The 19,640-nt window shown below is 39.8% G+C and overlaps 2 protein-coding genes across 13 annotated transcripts in view; one reads left to right on the forward strand and one right to left on the reverse strand.

The window, feature by feature from the left end:
• The window catches only part of PEAK1 (pseudopodium enriched atypical kinase 1), a 140,263-nt gene extending 140,075 nt beyond the window's left edge, over positions 1 to 188 (reverse strand). For all 8 annotated transcript variants that reach the window (XM_072869293.1, XM_072869294.1, XM_072869287.1 and 5 more), the window contains exon 1: positions 1 to 188. The gene's annotated coding sequence lies outside the window, so the exon portion shown is untranslated.
• A 179-nt stretch (positions 189 to 367) lies between these two features.
• The window catches only part of HMG20A (high mobility group 20A), a 47,290-nt gene continuing 28,017 nt past the window's right edge, over positions 368 to 19,640 (forward strand). For 2 of the 5 annotated variants that reach the window (XM_072869296.1, XM_072869300.1), the window contains exons 1-2: positions 641 to 769; positions 3,047 to 3,165. The gene's annotated coding sequence lies outside the window, so the exon portion shown is untranslated. Of the gene's footprint in view, positions 601 to 640; positions 770 to 843; positions 1,128 to 3,046; positions 3,166 to 19,640 lie in introns of those variants that run through there. The other 3 variants (XM_072869297.1, XM_072869299.1, XM_072869298.1) reach the window with 3 other exon arrangements.

Here is a 19,640-nt window from a genome sequence, read left to right on the forward strand (position 1 = left end):
CTAGCAGGGGCTCCCCGGCCCCGCGGCACCTCCCGCGGGCGGGCGGCGGAGGGGAGGCGGCGGCTGCGCCGAGGAGGCTTCGTCAGGGCCGGCTCCCGCAGCCGCCGGGCCCCGGAGAGGAACCGACTCCCGGCACGGGGCTGCGACCGCCGCGCCCGCGCGCAACAACTAACTCCGGGCGCCGCCGGCCGCGGCCCGGCCCCGCCCCCCTCGCCCCGCCCCCCGCGCGCGCGCCAGGGGAGGGGGGCAACCCCCTCGCCCGCGCAGCGAGGCGGCCCATTGGCTGCGGAGCAGCGAGGGGGCGCGGCACCGCCGCGGGTGGTGCGAGGCCCGCTGGCGGCCGGAGAAGCCGCCGCGAGGTGGGCGGGGCTGGCACGGGAAGACTACAACTCGCAGCGTGCCTCGCGCTCGGCGCGCCGCCCGGCCCTTTAAAAGCGTTTCGAGTATCTGCGCGCGCATTAGATGGTGTGCTTCCGCCCGCGCAGAGAAAGTAGTCCTGGTGCGTTGTTTGGACTCCTGCGCTGGGCTGCTGGGCGTGGGGGGGGGGGGGCGGCAGGTGCTCCCGGCCCGGCTTTATCCCAATGGGTTCCTCCGGGGGAGGTGAGAGGGCCGCGCTGAGGCGGGAGGCTGGGGCGGAGAGATCCGAGCGGGTCGGGGGAGCGGTAAGGCGGCCGGGCGCGTGAAGGGGTCGGCAGCGGCTGTGCGGGCTGAGGGGAGCGAGCTCCGCCAGGCGACCCCTCGGCCCTGCGGGAGAGCCGCCCTCCGGCAGGTCAGTAGGGAGGGCCGCGGCCGCAGGCCCTTCTCCTCTCCCCCTCTCCTTGCCCAGGGCGGGAAAAGGGGGTCGGTGGGCGGCGGGGAGCGGTCCCCCTCGCGGCGCTGCCGGCGGCCCGGGGCTGGCCTTCCCCAGCCACCAGGCCCGGCAGGTTTCGCTGCCGGCCTCCCGCCCTCCCCGCGCCCCGAGCTTGCCGGCGGGCTGCCTGTTTGCTGTGGCTCGCCCATGAGGGGGCTGGGGAGATCCGCCAGAGCTTGCGCTGGGTGAGGGGGAAGAGCTGGGTGAGGGTCTAGGCACTTGGCTGTCTGTGTTCTTCCTTATGACCCTCATCTCTTCCCTCGGCTCCCGCAAAGCGGTAAGAGATAATAATATTTGATGGCCCCTTAATTCTATTTATTTCTTGTTTCGGTATGTCCCCATTCGGGTTATTGTTCCCTTGTCAAGCAGGTCATTTATCATAGTATCGTTTTTCGATATTTCTTTCCAATAATAGGTTTTCACGCTCAATTGCTTGTTCTTGGGGAACTTAAGTTTCTTATCATTGAGGTAGCAAAAAAAGCCCCAACCCTAGAACTGAAAACACTGGAGCCACGTGCCTTGTGAGGCGCCATTCATTCAAGTCCCCTGAAATACCAGCACTAGTGTGAAACTGGCCTGGTCCTCACTGCCTGGATCAAAGTGAAACTGATTAGTATTGTTATGGTGTTGGACCTTTGAAGAGAGCTAGGACTAGATGTGGAGCTGGCTGTTGGAGACACTCTAAGGGAAGAACCCCAAAATCATCTTGTGAGTGAGAAAGATTTGCATATCTTAGTGTTAACTTAGTGGCATCTAGGAAAATGAGGGAAGGCAGGACAAATATAAATCCTCTTTTTTACTCAGTAGAAGAAAGGAAAATCTTGTTCACAGAGAAAGGGAGCTTCTGCTTTCTAGAGAACTGGCCTCCTATTTTTTTGGCTGCACATGTCTATCAGTAAAAAAAACTTTTTCACATGCACCCCCAATATATGTATATTTATTGATTTATCAATTATATACAGGTACTACTGTACTGATATATATATTACAAAACATACTCAAAAATAGAAATTAAGAAAGGATAAGGTAAAGGTGAAACAAACACAATTTTAAAATACTATTTATTAATGTTACAAAAAATGTTTTCTTCCCACACCTCAGTGGATTGTCTTGCATGTATGGCCCACTTTAGAGACCACTGTTCTCGAGCACTTAGGTTTCAAAATTGGTTAGGACTACTCTTTTCTAAGCAAATAGAAGCTGGGTGTCATGTCAGTGCTAGTGCCACTGCAGGGGAAACTTTTTCGTTGGTTTACAGTTACTGCCTTTTTAAGCAGGTAAAGTCTTGTTCGAGCTTTGAAAACATCATTCTGTCCTGTGGAAAGTAAGTTGTGTAGGTGGACTAAGCTTGGCTAAGGCTGCGTAGTGACAGAACTGGGCACAAGAATTTGGGGGAACCGTGCTCGAGCAAGTTTATGTATGTTCTAAAGTGATCATTCTTAATTTCATAAGAATATAAACACAACCAGCTGTTGAAAGCAAAGAATTTATTTTCATGATCTGTGGTTGGTTTGTTGTTTTTTTTTTAAATCCAGGCCGTATGTGTACGGACACAAACTATCTGGTCTTTGAAGATATTAGTGAAATGCTGTTTTATCTTTTTTGTTTTCTTGCCCACCTTATACACTTGTTAGAAGGCATGAGATGCGCTGCATTTCTAGAACTATACCAATTGCTGGCAAATACTGTAACTTTAGAGTCCAGGAAATTGAGGGAAAATGATTAAATTTTTTTTTCTGTCCCTAGAAATCTGTCATGTCTTGAAATAGAAGTTGAGATTACTAATTCTAAGGAGTACTAGGCTTAGAAATGGTGGCTAAGGCAGGGTATTCAGGTTAGTCTTAAATTTCTTAAGTTAGCTTTTTTATAGGATACTAGCAGTTTTCAAAATAGAAAAACTGAAGATTGTGTGATCTAACCCCATTGTCTTGATGGTAAATTGAATATTTTTTTCCTTTGGTTGCTCATGGTGAGGCATGTAGAGGGTAACGTGACAGGTACACCATTTATGGCTCAGAAAAGGGAAAAGAAAATCATGTTTCTTACAGGGATGTTTCTTTTGTACCTGAGAATAGGGTTCAATTCCTCTATGTGTACCTGACTGTTAGGAGGTGACTATAACAAATTCTAGTACTTTGCAATAAAGCAATCAAGAGGAGAGAGATTCTTACTGTCTTCCATCTTCTGTTCTTGCAGGACATCTTCCCTCGACAAGCCCAGGCTTTCTGTGTCTGATGGCCAGGGACTGCGCTGAGAACTGAGAAGACGTGCTGATTTCCCCAGTGCTCCTAGACTTCTGAATGAAAGCAGTGACGGTGAGCTCTGTTTTTGCTTTGTACTCACATCACAGTTATTCTTAGTATCAGAGCACAGGAATCAAGAAAATTGTGAACTAATGTGTTCAAGTTAACTTTGTAAACTTTCTTTATCAGTGCTCTGTTCACAATGTATTTAAATAAAGGGTCACTTTAAGGTCACTCAAGGTGTGCCCAGTTAGCAAGGTATACCTTCTCACCTGCCAAAGCAAGCTCAGCCTTCCATAGTAAGTGCTTCTCTTTGATTAAATAGGGTTTGTCTTAAGGCCAGTTCTTGGATGAGATTTTTCTCAAGCTTACCACTGACTGGGACAAAGGTTGCAGGCAAACTTAGAGAATGTTTCACTAAGACAAGCTGGTATAGGTTTCTGAATTCTTGCTGTACCTCCTGCCCTCCTCAGGCTGTGGTTGAAAAACTTAAGTACTCCCACTCACCATTACTGAAGTGCACACAGAGCTGTGCTGATTTTTTTGAGTATTGTGGCATGTGCTGTAAGAAACTGTTAGAGCAGAGGTGAAGAGGCTGCACTTAGAATAATGGGGATACTCTTCCAATAATGATCTGTGAGAGAGAAGGGTAGCTCAAGGGAACATGCATGTACTTTTTCGAGGACAGTAGGTGAATGAAGAAAAGTTTTCTTTTTTTGGTTTTGCTAGTTGTTCATGTACCCTAATAAAATACCCTTTCTATCTATAATTTGATTGGCTTTGGAGAGGTCCCAAAACTGGGTTGCTTTCTGCATTCCTTTAAGCTTTTTTAATTTTTTTACTTCCATGATTTCCCTTACAAAGAGAGGGGGAATATTTCTTGCATTCATGGGAACTGTTAAGCTTCAGTTCTTTTTGACAGATAAAGAGGGGTGGATAAAAACACTTCAACACTAAGTGTTCCCTAGGTATGAATTTATTAAGAATAGTTTGTTTTCAGAAACCACTATTATTTTCCCCAGTGGATTTGCCCATGAAAGCAGCTATGGCTAGTTGGTGTCTATTTGAAATATACAGTGCAAGTGGTAACTAAAACTTTTATTAGTAATGTAGGTCAGCCTCCAGTGGCAAGATCTGCAATGTTGGCTGTGTTGTATTATTGTCTGACTACAGGACTGGCTTGTTCCTTTACCAGTGGCGTCAGCAGTGCAGCCATTAGCTCAGATGGCAGCCATTAGTTTTTACTATGTGTAGTCTGATACTGGTCTTTGAGTTTTGAGGGCAAAACAACTGGATATGAGTTTGTACATGTACTGCCAGTGTTACTCACAGTGGGGTAGGTCAGGTGGTAATCAATTTAAAACAGACTAGCCTTGTAATAGTCTCTTTAATAGTCTCTTCTATGATGGGATTGTTGGGATGTATCTGTTAAAGCTTTTTGTATACAAGCTTTTTGTATTTAAGAATTAACCCTCCCACAGAGGGTTAATTCTTATTAAAGGAATAACTTGCATTGTTCATACCTATGTATTAGTGACAGACCTGAGACTGACATTCTGTTTCTGAAGGGCTACTTAATAACAGTTTGATAAGGACAGCTTTTGGTGAATTGCAGCTAGAGCTAGTTTTGAATGACTGTTTATCTGGGAGAAATCTTCGTCCTGTGTTACAGGGGAACAAAACCCATTACAGTGGAATAACTGAATACTTCTAAGTTCTAAATTTATTAAATCTTCCTTGTTCCCTTGACCTTAATCTCACAAATGTTGATGCACTTTGAAGAAAACTTGTCTTTCAGAAATGACATTAAGAACATTACTGACTAGGTTTTTTAGTAGTAAATATGTTAAATGGAAGCTGTGCTAAGTTGTCTTCAAAGAGGCTTATTAATTATTTTGATCCTAGAAACAAATGATCCTGCTCTCCTTTGCAGGAGACTAGGGCAATAGCTGACTTTGGCTGACTGATTTCAGTCTTTTGGACCATACATCTTACATGGCTTACCATGAATAAAAAAATAAACCTTATACTTCACTGTTTCTGAAATTCTTATGACTTGGATTGTTCGTACTATTTCTTCAGGTAAAAGGGAATCTAAAACTTTGGAATCTGTCTTTTGGGCATTATGGCTGGGATAAGTAATGAGGTGAGCAGCTGACACCCTTAGCCTGTAGTTCAAAAAATTGCAATAGCATGAAAATGGGAGGAGTTGCTTTAGTCAAAAGACTGAGTGGCATAAAGTTTTGTTACTGATCATAAAAATGTGTGAAGTACATAAGAGAATGAGTATAGTGAAAAGTGTCAGTTATTAATTGAATTCAAGAGACTTAAGACTGGCAGAATTTATTTCTGAATGCTTTTTCCATTTTTTTTTTCTTCTGCTAACTAGTTCAGAACACAGAGGATTTCTTGGCCATTTAGTGAATTACCAGGGGAAAGTCTTACTTTGGTTTATGGTTGTGTTCAGATATGAAAAGATAAATTTGTAGCTTTAATTATACTGTGGCATCTGAGGGATTGTTTGCAGCCACAAGAAACTCTCAACAAAGTGTTCTTAGTTGCCCTTCAAAATACTTGTCATCTACAGAACTTGCTAGGCCTTTAAGTAAGTGGTGGTATATATGATTTGTGCTTTCTGCTTGGGGATGTAATTCTGAAAGAGCTTGAGCCAGTGAATCTTTGCTGCTGTTGCCCTCTGATGCTAGTGCTCATGCATGTTTTTGGCAAACTGTTTTGAAGAGTGTATGAGATGAAAACTTTTTTTTTATCTAGCTGGTAAATTAGTTCAAGGACTCGGACAGTTGAAAACCAAGCAGTCTGTATGAACACCAGTGTATGCATGGGGGAGGTGAGTGTGGCTGGTTGTGAAGAAGAGTGGGAATAGTAAGATGGGGAAGTGGTAAGGCCCATGGTTTAACTGTAACATAAAACTGTATGATGTATGAAATCGAGGGAGTACTCAACCTTAGCTGCTCTGTATCCGTACTGATACAATAAACAGTTGCTGAAAGGCCAGTTCTGTTCCTTTTCTTTATCTTGATGCTTACCTGATTATGCAGCAGTTCAGGGGATGTTACTGTCAGGAGAGAGCATTGCTTTGCTTCCACTTTAGCCCCCTGAATCAGCTTGCTGCATTTGTGTGCATCACTTCTGGCTCAAGAGAAACAGGCATGTGGTTTGTGGGAGCAATAGGACAATCCCCTTAGGTGCCACTATCTGTGATGTTAAGTTAAACTGCACTGGATTACTAGCTACTCAGATGGTGTAACTGTTACCTGGTTTGTCCCCTGGATGTGGTAGATGTCCCAGCAAGTGCAGGGAATGAGAGAGATTTGGGGATTTTTTTTAAAAAACAAGCTTAATGGGTAACTAAGGAAGATTTTTTATTATTATTATTATGGTGGGACCTAAATATGTACAAAAGCTTGCAGTATGGTTGCTTGCTTTAGTTGGATGGCTTCTCAGACAGTCTTAACCAAATGGTGGTTAAAGCAGGTCTGACTTAGCTGTGGCTGTTCTGTAGTTCCTTGTATTTCAGGTAAGTGGTATGACATTAATTAGTGTTTTCTGTCAATTTTTGTGTTTGTTGCTTAAGAAAGAAACAATTTGTTTCCTTGGAATTCCCTTGGCTGCTGTTTCAAAGCATTGGACATAAGATGGTGTCTTGTTTTCTAACTTTGGAGTACTGTTTGCTGAAAACTAGTAACTGACACAACATCAGTAATGCAAATGAACTTGTCTTTGCAAGCATGGACTGTCTTTGTCATTTGTGTAAGAATAGGCTAAGTAATAATATCAGGCTTATGACTCTGGAGCTATAATTATTTGTTGATCAGAGGTTGAATTTCTGATGTAATGGAATTTAGTGTCCCATACTAGTGTTCAAAATATGCTGTGCCTGACAATGTATGGAAAGAGAAAGTGTCAGTCTCTATAGTTGGAAAAGCAGTGGAGAGCTGTGGCAAAACAATTTCTGGTAATAGTAGGAGACTATACAACAGAGAAAACAGATCAACACCAAGCAAACAGTAAACTGTTAATCTTTCACACTTTTAAATCTGGAGTTTGCTAACATCACATTTCTGCCAAGAAGACTGGGGGGCGGGGAGGGAATGTTCCCACTACAGGGTAAATGGCACACAAAGGTAAGAGAAGAAAGCTTAGTGTACATTTTACTTTTAAGGGTATTGGGTTTTTGTTTTTTTTTTTTTGCTGGCATTCTAAACCTTTTCCCTTGGTGCAGTGCTCCTCTCATGTCCCACTTCTCCACAACTTACTTTAAGAATAAGTGTAATCTTCCTTGTTTGCACTTTCACCTGTCCAGCACATTGACAAAGACATCTTCGGATACCTAAAGGATGAAAAATTTAAGACTTGTTGTAGAAGGATACTCCATTTAAAGCTACCGTATCTTCAAATACACAAGCATCTTGTTGGAATATCTCGTTAATCACAAATTGTATAGGATTTCTAGAGCAGATGAGCAAATCTTCAGAGTCTCCAAAAGTCCTGCACTATATAGGCATATTAGAATTCTCTTATTTCTCCTTCAGGATGAGTAGGAATTCTCTTATTTCTCCTTCAGGATGAGAAGGATCAGTATTTCTCCTTCTTAATGAGTAGGTTTTACGTTAGTTCTTGCTGCTTGGATCTGAATGTTTGTGATTGTCTCAACAAAGGAGGGCTCTAAAACAGGCACTGGAGGTTTGTGATTCAAAACAGAGTACCAAAGCAGTGATAAACTGGGAGAAATGTGGAAAATTTCATGGAGGCAGTGTAGCATTAGAAGATATAATGTGCTTATTGTTTCCGTTGGAGTTTAAACTTTGCCAATGCAAAATCAAGTAATAACCACAGGAAAAAGATGTTCTTCATGTGTGCCTGGTTAGCAGTGTAGTTATGTAAAAAACATGGCATAGCAGGTTTTTTTCAGTCCTGACATCTAGTCAGTTACTATTGTAGGTAACCATACTAGAGTCCTTTGGAGCAGATTTCTGGCTCGAGGTGCATTTACTGCAGTATACTTTAGTTGGTATTGCACATGACTCATGCTGCTGATGAAATGAAACCAAGATAACCAATATTTGACTAAATTCCCACGGTTTCAATATGTGGGAAGCATGACAGAATAGACTTTAACTACTCTTCTGCTGAGTTTAATTAAGATGATAAAGTATATTTGCTGCAATTCATATATGATATGAAGAGCCAGTGTAATAAGTATCCCTTGTTAGAACAAATGAATCAGAATTTGTGGAATTCAAGTTCTGTTTCCAGACTCATGGGAAAGAATCTCAGCTTTTATCAGGAGAATAAATGTTTAGCTTTAGATTTGAAAGAAAAAAACCTGAGAATGTCAAGTCAGCTTATGAGATAATCCTAATTTTTTCTGGTAATCATTTTTCCTCCCACTTATGACTATTTTGGGGCCCTCAGTTACTGGAATAGTTTCAAACGTTCTTCATTTCTGACACCACTAGAATTTTAGTGAGAGAGCTGAATCTCAGGCTACAGGGTTCTAGAAATGTAAGTTGCTAACTCTTGGCTGTGCTACTTGCATCCCTTTTTCTTCTGTCAGCTGCAATGCTTGTTGGATCCTTTGCTGAGCCATTTCATCCTTTAATCTGGCATAAACTGATTTGACAAATGAACTAAAAGCTATTCTGTTTCTTTAGCATGCTGAAACACATGACTTGTCCAGTGAACAGAGGTGCCAGGCTGAAGATGATGCAATATGAGTAGTTAGTAGCTAAATAGGCTTAGGCTGCCATAGAACTGTAGCCTTAGGCAGTGGAGAGCTATTGTCTGCACCTTCTAGCACTTGACTTATCTTCATGCAAGCAGGTGACCTTTCTGAATGCTTCTCTTGATGTCATGCGAAAACTTTACAATGTACTACTAGCAGAATGAGTCCAACAAGTTATCTTTGGTGATTGCGGGTGGCTCATGTAGCTTAATATGACTGTTTACCATGCATGGAAGTGGGACGTTCCAAATGCATTCTTTTTTTAATAAGCTCTGGTATTTGAGCCCTCTGAGTCCTTTTGACCGTGTACCTCAGCTGTTGGAAGATACCTAGCTTCCTCTCTTCCCTGCCATTCTCCCAAAGGGAAGAGTTAGGGAGTTAGAGCAGCACTGTGAAAAGTCCAGTAAACTGTGGAGATTGCTATAACCAGGTGAGAAAGGAGGAGGGAGCAAGACCTTCCCCTCTCTGCAGCAGCAAGCTACTACTCTGTAACCTATCCTTAAATCTAGGTTTTATCAAAATATGCAAAGCTTGAGAAAGAGGCCTGAAAATTGTGTTCATCTAATGCTCAACTTATGGCAACAGTATTTTGCCAGTTTCCCATTCTGCTTCATCAGTTGGCTGTAGTGTATAAATCTTTGTGACATTATTAGGATTCTGTAAACTGTTCACTAACACCAAACACGTAATTGAAATGTGGAAGCACAAATCTTTTTTTTTAAGCTCTGAGTATAGGAAAAAGAAAGGCAGAAAAAAGCTTCTGAATCATATTAGTTTGTGATCCCTGGCTTTTTAAATGTCAGTTTAAAGTCACAAGTAGTGCCTGATTCATCCTGCTCTCTGAAATTTGATGTCTTTGAACAAAATGGCATCAGTTTAAAACTTCTTGGTTACTTTGGGAGAGGTAATGTGACAACTGCTTTTTCAATAGTTGTGGTTTACTAACCTGGTTTAGCTTTTTGTTTTTAAAGACTGTGCTCAAGCAAACCAGACTTTGTATTTGGTCACATTTAAACTAGTATACCTCGGGACAGGTATAGGCAGGGGAAGGCCTCCTTGGAAGCAGTGACATGAAGAGGTGACTGAAGAGTTGGAGGTGACTGGATAATCAAGCTGAACATAAGTGTTTAGTTAAGCTCTGAGCAGCTAAGCCTTAGGTATAAGAACAGATGAGCCTAACAGGCAAGGTAGTAATACATGTTGTCTTCCGCAGCTGGCACTACTACAGCTACGTTTGGAATTCAGAAAGGGTTGCTAGCACACTGGAAAAAGATCAGAGTCCGAAAATGAGTTAAAGGCATATTCAGTCCTGAAAATGAATGCAGGCGCTGCATTTGTTGAACTTCTTGAAAGGATACATTTATCAAATAACAACTTAATCAGAATTTATCGATATAGGTTCTTAGGTTATAGGGTCTAGCCTGCGAAAGCATAACAAAATCCAAGTGACTGCTACAATAGAAAGTTGTACAAATTTATTGTGTGCGTAACTACCATGTAGGACAACTGATGCAGTGATGCGTCTCTTACTGTCAGTCTTTAAACCGAGACTGGGTGACCATCGTGTAGATTTGAATTCCCCTTTGTGTTTCTTTTTTTTAACAGAGGGTAGGTGGCCGATGCTAGATGGGTCAGTCTGGGTGATCACAATCATCCCCTCTAGCCTGTGTATGTGGGTATACTGCAGCTTTACAGACAGGAAATAAGCTTTTTCAGTTCTAGCCCAGGAAACTTTCTTGAAAGTACAACAATCTTGCAAGTATTTGTATTAAACTAACAAAAGTGGTCTTTGTCTTGACATAAGATTCAATTTCATTGTTCATCTGTTTACATTTGGATGTAAAAAGCCATAGAATTAATAACTGCAGGTTAAATTTAGACTGTGTGACTTTACATGAATTGTTTTCAATGAGCAGTGATATGAAAATCATCCTAATATCAAAGATACTTTCCTTACTTGAGAAGCCTTTTCTGTTAATATTGTCTTAACCTTATAAAAACTTAAAATTCATAACAAGTATGAAAAAATGTGAACTCGTTATAGATGGCTTACTTGCATTTTCTCTATAGGAAAATACTTTAAAAGTTTTGGGTTTTTTTTTAGGTAAGTTACTTCCCTAATTTTATTGCCAATTGTAAAAACATACATTCTGTCCCAATGCCATTTCAGCAAAGAATTTCTCAAGGGAATTACAGAAAAGACATTTATCAGAAGGGTTTGCAAAGCATGCAGAAAATATCAGATTACAAGAAACTTTCCAACGTGTTCCTAAAGTTTATGTTCTTGCATCTTGCATTGCTGTTACGTGGAAGAGTATTGTAAGTATTGATATGCAAATAAGTACACACAAAGGGTTTAAATTTTTATCGTGAGGAAGAGTGCGAAGACAGGAGATTTAAAATGCATAATAAAGGCTAGAAACTTTAAAAAAATCTAACTGCAGCTTTTATCTCAGTGTCTTGATATTAGAGACTTCTGGGAATTATGTTTAGAAAAATGTTTTTTCTTTATTGATGCACAATTCTTTATTCTCAAATCTGAGGTCAGTAATGTTTGTCAGATAAGTGTCTATAATTGACTTTTTATGGAGACATTTAAATAATGCTATATAAATGTAGGAACTTACTGGTCTATAGCTCTTTTGCATGGTTGGGTTTTTTCCTTCCAGCTTGTGTGAATGTGGATCGGTGACTGACCAATAGAAGACTAGGCAAGTGACGAGGCAGGATTGTGATAATGTACCCTTGCAATAATATGTTAACTGAAAGTTATCCTGAAAAAGGTATGCTCGTCTGTCATATGCAGATAAATTTTACTCAAATGAGTTGTCAGTTTACAATAGGAAATGTATCTGTCATACCTCCATTTTTGAGGCTTTTAAGTGTCTCTGGTTCTGAACTTGCTTGGTAGCATCTCACTGCTGCAGATGTATTTGTATACCATTGTAATTAAAAATACAGAAATTTGAGCAATTGGAGGTTTTTGCAGATCAGAGAAACAAGTTTCCTGGCATTTGCTGTGGCTTTCTACTGCTAAATAACTTGGTGCTTAAAAGATAAATGAAATGCAAAGTAATCACCCCCAAGAAGCTAGACAGTACATCAGCAAAGCTGACAAGGAATTAGAATGGCAATTTATTTGAAGGAATAGAGAAGAAATGACAAATCAGTGAAATAGTTGACAGATCAGTTGCTTTTTGGATGTTGAACGTATAGGAGGGGTTGCAAGTGTATTGTGTTAAATACTGCAGTGACAAACAATGATTGGTGACAACTGCCTTTGAGAAATTCAAAGACTATGGGAGGCTCATTGAAACCCATAAGGAGGTGGTGCCATGTGGGAAGAAGGTGATAGAGTTGAAAGAAATTGTATCGATGAGAGGATGCAGAGAGGTTGATAAGATCTAATTTTTAAAGCCATAGTGAGAAATGAAGGCATCAGGTGCCAGTTCTCATTGTAAAAATGAATTTGTCTCAAGTGATGTTGTGTCTACAATCACTAGATGAAGCTAATGTGCTTCTAGCCTTCATTTTAGAATTAAATGACCACTCTGAGATTGCAGTATGGTCAAACAGCTAGCTGATTCTTGAAGGAATCAAGAGACCTGAATGTTCCCTGGGTTCTTTATTCCAGTGAGTTCTCTGGCAATTTTTTCACTTGTCTCTGCCTCTGACTTTTGTGACCTTTCTTTCATGCAGATAGATCTACCTTCAAACATAATAGCTCCCAGCCTTACTTGTGGCAGCAGTCACCCTTAAGTCTGAACTGCCGTACTTGTAGTAAGAAGGAAATATTTGGTTGTTCAGGTAGGGCTTGCATATTGCTATGAAGGTGGTTACATGCTACTAGTGGCATGAGTGTTAGTTTGTGAACCTTAATCTAGCTTTGGCACAGAATGTCTCTTCAATTTTTGATATAGTGGGCACTCCCATTTCTTTTGAGATTTAAACCCCTATTGTCATGCAAATAATAGTATATCCTCTGTGAGGCTAAAAATGAGAACTTACCTTTTGCTTGAGGAGCTTGATGTTACAGTATCTTTTTGGTCCCTCAGTTATCTGTTCCTGTAATCTTGTGGAAGTGTATGCAGTTCATTATGCTGTGTCCTCCACTTGAAGGACAGAATATATTGAACAAATGGACTAATTAGCAGAGTGGCAAGCACAGCAGCCCCAAGCTAAGCTTTTCATTTGAAGAAAAGAAAAAAAACCTACTTAAAATTGCTACTGAATTAAACCTACTTGAAATCACTGAAAGTTGGGTTCTGTGTAGTGAGCCTAACATGTAACTCCTTTCTGAAATGACAACTTGTCATTGTTTTTTACAGTTTATTGAAATGGTTTGAATTGAGGTAAATACTGCTTGTTGTACTCAAGAGTTGAGAGTAAATCTGAGCTTAATACAAAGAGTGAGGGAATCTTTTTGTGTAGGAGCGGTATGATATTGGAAGTCTAGCTCTAGCTTCAGTAATTGGAGAGAAGATCCTGGATTCCTTGCTAAGGTTGCTCTTGATGGATTTTTTTCTAGTTAATAGATGAATAAAGTGAAACTTTCCATCTCTGTTCTGGTGGTAGAGAGAAGAATTAATTGTCTCTTTATTCTACTGTCCCTCAAGCTGTCAGGACTGGGAGAGGTGTTGTCTGATACTCCTCTTCTCTCTTCTTGTGGCCATTGTAAGGAATTTTTTCAACTGCTTTTATGTCCTGTCTTCTATTCATCACTGTCTCTGTCCTGAGAATAAACAGCGCTTATTTCTTCAGCTGTCGGTAGCCTTCCTAACAAAAAAAACCAGTGAGGGTGTTTGCTGGTTTACTTCTGTGTTGGCCAGAAGCTTTGAGCTAGATGGTCTACCATCGTAGCGTCTGCCATAAAGATGACCTTCACTTAGGTTTTGAGTAGGTGTTGGGACCAGATGACCTCCAGCAGTCCCTTCTAGTCTAAAGCAGTCTGTGAGTCATTAAATGTGAAGGATACAAGAAATGTGTTTCTTGATTTATGGAAGTGGGATTAATTCAGTAGAGCAGAAAATGTGGACTTTTCTCACATTGTTTCCTTTTTCTTCCTCCACAACTGAGCAGGAACAGCCAACAGAGAAAATGTGGTGACTAGACACATGCCTTGCTCATTATTGCTTTCTTGGGTGGATCTTAGTCAGCACAACTAGTTGGAATCTGCAGATTTTTTTCTATGGTTAGATATTTATGTATAAAATGTGTGATTATCATGTGATGTTAGGAAATGTTACTGAGAAAGGTATTTTAAATAGAAATACAAGTTGATAGTGATTAAGACATGGATACTTGAGTAGAGGAAAATTTCAGTGTGAAGTGGATCAATGTTTCTGCTTCTTGGTAATTGAACTGTTAGCTGTAAATGAAACGTACTTCAATTGTACAAAAAAATACAATTTTTATGAGCTGAAATTTCTAACAGTCTCTTCTAATTAGCTTGATTACTTGGTATAGTTTCAAATAATAGGCTTCTCCTTTAATTTGTCTTTTACATGCTAAACTCCAAGACCTAGGCGTATTATGCTGTGGATGGGAGATATTAAGTAGTGTCTGGTGCAGTAGTCCTCTGTGGTCTCTCAGGACTCTTTATTTACACATTGCAACCTGCTCTCGGAGGTTTACTCATTGCTGTTACTTATCAGGAAGCAATGGGAGAGGTGACTAGCCTGTTTTGAGAACTATGTACTCATTACTGAAGAATCAGTCTGTGCTACTTATGGCAGCCACGTAAGGATTACTTAAAGGTTTACTTACTTAAGGGTTTCTTCTGGAGTGGATATTTTATCATGAAAAACAAAGCTCAGTTGAGATGCGGACCGAACCTGCAGGATTCTTTTTAGTGAGCTTACAATGGAGCTTTGGAATGCCATGGGCATATTTTGTCTACAGTTATACATACATGACCCTTTTTAGAGGTCAGGAAACAGTTCCAGGGTGGGAATTAGCTGTTTTGGGAGACTGGTAAAGACCAGGAAAGCCAAGCTTCCATTACTATAATAAATGTTTTATCTCAGGAAGTCCGTAAGCTCAAATATGGTTGTTAAAGTCTTCATAAAAGCTGAATACTTTCTGCTTTTAAAAATGTAATGTTTAAAATGCAATGTCATGCTTTTTTGACTTTGTTCTGGGAGATGTGGGGAGGAGCAAAATACAGATTAGTGCTTTTTCAGAGCGGACTTTTTTAAATGAAAAGGGAGTGCTGGTGACTGAAAAGACAGTTGTCTAACTGAAAAGCCCCTGAGCTAACTTTTAGGATTAAATGTGGTAATGGATCCTCAGGTAATGCATGTACTCACTTCTAACAGGCTGCAAAAGGTAACCAAGAAAAGTAAGTTTCCTGAATTTGCAGCACTGTGCTTGCACTTCTGTTGTAAAACATTGAGGCTCCACAAATCAAAAAAGACAGAGTATTGCCTAAACTCTTGTTTTCCACCAGTTTGCCTTGTCTGTTTCCAATCAAGGCAATGAACTTTGGATTATGATGTTATACTGAGGTGAAATCTATGTTGTAGCCCTTCTGAAAATACAAATATTTTTCCATTTTCCCAGTATTTAGTGCTGTGTAAACCAGAGCGTTACTGAGCTTTTGTCAAGGATCACACAGACTTTAGTTCTTACTTCTCTTTGTCGTAAGAATTGCATAATGTGTATTCAAGTCAGGTTCTCACAACTACTTCTAGATGTCTGAAACCAAGCAATGACTAACAGTTAGTTGAGATGTCCAAGATAAAATGCTACCAGTCTTAACCCTTTTAAAGACTGTTTCTGAAGTTTAGTTGTATTCTTAGCTCTTAGAGATTTCCTATATGACCTTCTTTAAACCAGCTATGCCTCTTTACCCATATATAGGGGCATTGGGATAATATTTATGCTTTAGCTCAGAGGAACCATATTTACTTAACAAATATATATAGAAATGAAATCATCAAAAAGAAATGTGAAAGCAATATAAATCTTTGCTGTTTGCTAAATATGGTAAATACTCAAACCTGAATGCCAAATATCTTTCAGAACATTATAACTAAACATGAATTAGGAATCCTTTCAAACATAAGTGCTTGAGACTGTGTGTTACATGCGAGACCTCCACACTCGTGTCTGTTCAGTCTTCAACCTATTTGAAAAGATTTTTGTTTTCAAAAGACATTATCTTTTAGGAATAAATTTATTGTGTACGTAGATCAACTCTGTTTTGCAGAGCCTGTGCATGTTTCCCATCTGCAGTTCCTTGTTTTCAGCATCTAAGGAGCAGCTGTGGAAGATGGAAGTTGGAAGAGCAGATTATTGTAGGTCTTAGTCACACTTTCCCAGGTTCTTGTTTGCTATTTGGCTCCAAGCTCTAGGCAGTGATGCTCTGCTCTTAGTCACTATTTTCCCTTGGCTTCTTTTGACTTCTTGCCTATGATATGACAGGATAGACACAAAGAAGAGATTGCAGCATCAGTAAGACAGTAGGAAGAAGTTAGCCACTGTCCTCACAGCAATTTGTTCGGGCTACTGGAAGTGGCTTGGGGATCACATGAAATATTGTGACTGTTCACCTGTTGTTTTGAGCACTCAGCCTAGGATAGTTAGGCATGCTGCTGTCATGGCTTCTTTCTTTTCAATACTACTTCAGGTGCAAAATTAAGTATTTTCGTTATGTATGCCACAGGCGTTCCAGAAACGTGCTCTCTACTTGCCCCTTCCCATACCTCACACGCATCTCTGGATGTCTGATTTATTGCTTAAACCTGGAGAGCAGTCGGACAACTCCAGTAGGCTTATGCAATTTTTGGGTTTTTTCCCTTGTTTTCCATTCATGATGCTAAATAGTATAATTTCCTGTTGCCTTTAGAGGATGAAGATGAGGATAGGTAAAGCTTTATTCTAACTTGTCTACATTCAGCTGTTGATATAAGTTAATTCTTTTATGGAGCCATGGAAGTGTATGAGTTCTTGTATGATTTTAAAATTTCTGTGTGCTTTCCCTCTTGGTGGTGAGATGGGAATCCTGGTATGTGCTTTGTAAGAGCATATAGTTACAGTCTCTTTCCAATTTCCGTAAAAATTTTTATTAATGTTTTAGGTGTAGTCTTTCCCTATAGTATCTTTACATATTTCATCTGTGGCCTCAGACAACTTTAAAATCTTGTTAGCACTGGTCAAAGGAGCTATCTGCTGCTCCAGAGAGAGGATGCTTTGGCAGGAGAGTGCTGTCATTTCTATTTTTGTTTCTTTTTCTTTCATGAATCCAGACAAGGTTTTGTGAGCGGTGTCCACTGATATCTTGATACTTGCTTGAAACTTGTATCTGTTCTTTTGTGCTTGTTTTCCTTCTTTGTTTTTCCATCAGTCTGTTTCTGAGATCTATACAATTTTTATCCTGTGATGCCAATGATATGTGTGCGAAACAATCCCAATTTAAAGATCGTTAGAAGAGCCTTGGCTGAAAAGGGATTTTGGTGTACTTCATGCAATATACATCCAAGCTTTCTTTTCTGACACATATTTATCTATTGCCAGAGTGCTTTAAGAACAGATTAGAAACAAACAGTCCAATCCAGATCTTCACTATTCTTGCTATTAGAAAGAATTTGCTAGTATCAGTTCTGTTGATCTTTTACAGAGATAGAAGTAGCAGATCAGAGCGAATGTTTATATACCTGTTATTCTGCACAACTAAGGTTATCTAAAAATTGCAATTTCTTCTAAAATGACAGGTTTTTGTTTGCTCAAACTCATTTGTTTTATGTTGGAATAGTGCAAGGCAACAGCAAGAAAATGAGAGCAAAAATATATGGAAGCTGGCATGTCATATCTTTTCCTAAAGATGGGTCTTTTCTGAAAACAGGCAGAGTTAGTTGCCTGTTTTGTGTGAGAATCACTGACTCTTCCCACACTTCATTTCCTCTAACCTTTGTCCCTGTACCCATATCAGTGCATTTAAAATATCCAGTTCCATGCTGTCTTTGTGGCTCTTGAGGTCAAAGTAGATGCTTTTGTGTTGGGTCATGAAGCCTGCGGCGAGTCATTCTTTTAAGTATATACTGAACCTCTTTTTCAGTATATTTTCACATCCAAAGTATTCAACCCCATATTCTGTAAAATGGTCAGTAATGACTTGTTTTGGTGGGTATGTGCATGAGAAATTCCACTCTGTATTCCTCTGTGGCAGCAGCCAGAGTTTCCTCTCCCAGAATTTAAGTAAGCTAGGAGTATATGCTGTACTTTCCTCACAACTTTTGTGATGAGTAAGGCTTTGAGAGAGAGCAAAAGTGCTAAAATACCTTTAAAACAACTCTTCAATCTCAGCAGGTGTATCCACTTTTCAATTATTTTATTTTCATATATGTAACTTTTCATTTCACTGGCCAGTCACAATCAGGATTCCTTGACATAGAGTTATCTCTAGTTCAGAATACTTGTTTGGTATTTTAAATCAAAGTAGTCCTCAAGCATTAATTAATACTGTTTCTTGTTTCACTTGTGTGATGCTGAGAAATGTTAGAGCTGGGCAAATGCCATGAAAAACTTCAGTCTGTTCATTTACATTTTTTAATAAACTGCTTTGCTCATGGCACTTTTATGTTTGCATTCCACAAACAGTGAAATGATTGAGTCTTACTGACATAGATGATCAGAGGAACTGAACTTTAATTTTGAAGGAAAGAAACCATTTACTTACTGATGGGGAAGATAACAGGATCTGGTAAAGTCTTGGATGATTTATAATTTAAATCATCAGAGAAGTGTCTGTGCTCCAGACATGGTTTGTGTCTGTTACATAGTTGGTGGTTGTGGGTTTTTTATGAGTTGCCTTGTTAATGTAAAAGTAGCTATTGGAAAACTTTGTCTTGTGAAATATGAGGTCCTCAGATCCTAGAGAAATTTTCAAATGACAGAGCAGGTGAAGAGGTAGACTAAATTGCCTGTAGTTACTGGAAATTCAGAGGAGGCTTTTACGGACAAATTACAAAAGCCAGTGCCATCCCTGGTGGTCAAATACTGGACTTATCTTGGGTAGAGTGATTAATTAAAATAAAAAATTCTCAAGATTTATTTCAATACTTATTTTCTGTGATCTGAATGGTTTATATTTTCTCATGTGAGATCTGTAACATGAGGATTAAATTAATTTTGCGAAGTTATATATGCTAGTGGCGTTATTTTAAATGGCATCTGGTACTATCATTAAGGAGGTTAATTCAGAATAAAATGAACTATCCTAATCTGTCGATGCTTAATATCTGCAATGAAGGGCTGGATAACAAAGCCTTCCCTCTGGGTACCTGTACCGCAGTTACTGATTTTAGCTATCTAGGGGTGGATAGCACAACTAATTGTACAGTCATATCATTGTGAGGTTTTGTTTTCCCTTGAGTGATCTAAAAAGCTTGTTTATTGCTGATGCAAAATTTCTTTCATGTATTTGAAGGGAGAGGGAATTCAGTGTGGAGCTGTTCTTGCTTTTGTCTGCTGAGTTGAGTATATACCTTTCCTGTGTGAATAAGGGCTTAAATTCCAGAAAACAGGAGGATTTTACATATATATGAGATGTCTTGTATATGCCCCATCCTAATGCATTTATATAAATAAGAGTAGAATATAGAATTGAACACTTGTGGTTTTTTTTAAAATACACTTTTGCAGATGTTTGGCAGCTGTTACTAAGGTTTGAGTATTAATAGCTTTGTTAGCATTTGCCACAAAGTTCCAAATAAACTAAGCATAAAACTAAGCTTTACATCTTTCCCTTCTTTCCTTAAGCTGCTTGGAAATGCAGTGGAACTCTGGAATTTTTTCCTGC

Source organism: Ciconia boyciana, chromosome 8, assembly GCF_034638445.1.
Source record: "Ciconia boyciana chromosome 8, ASM3463844v1, whole genome shotgun sequence".
NCBI lineage: Eukaryota > Metazoa > Chordata > Aves > Ciconiiformes > Ciconiidae > Ciconia > Ciconia boyciana.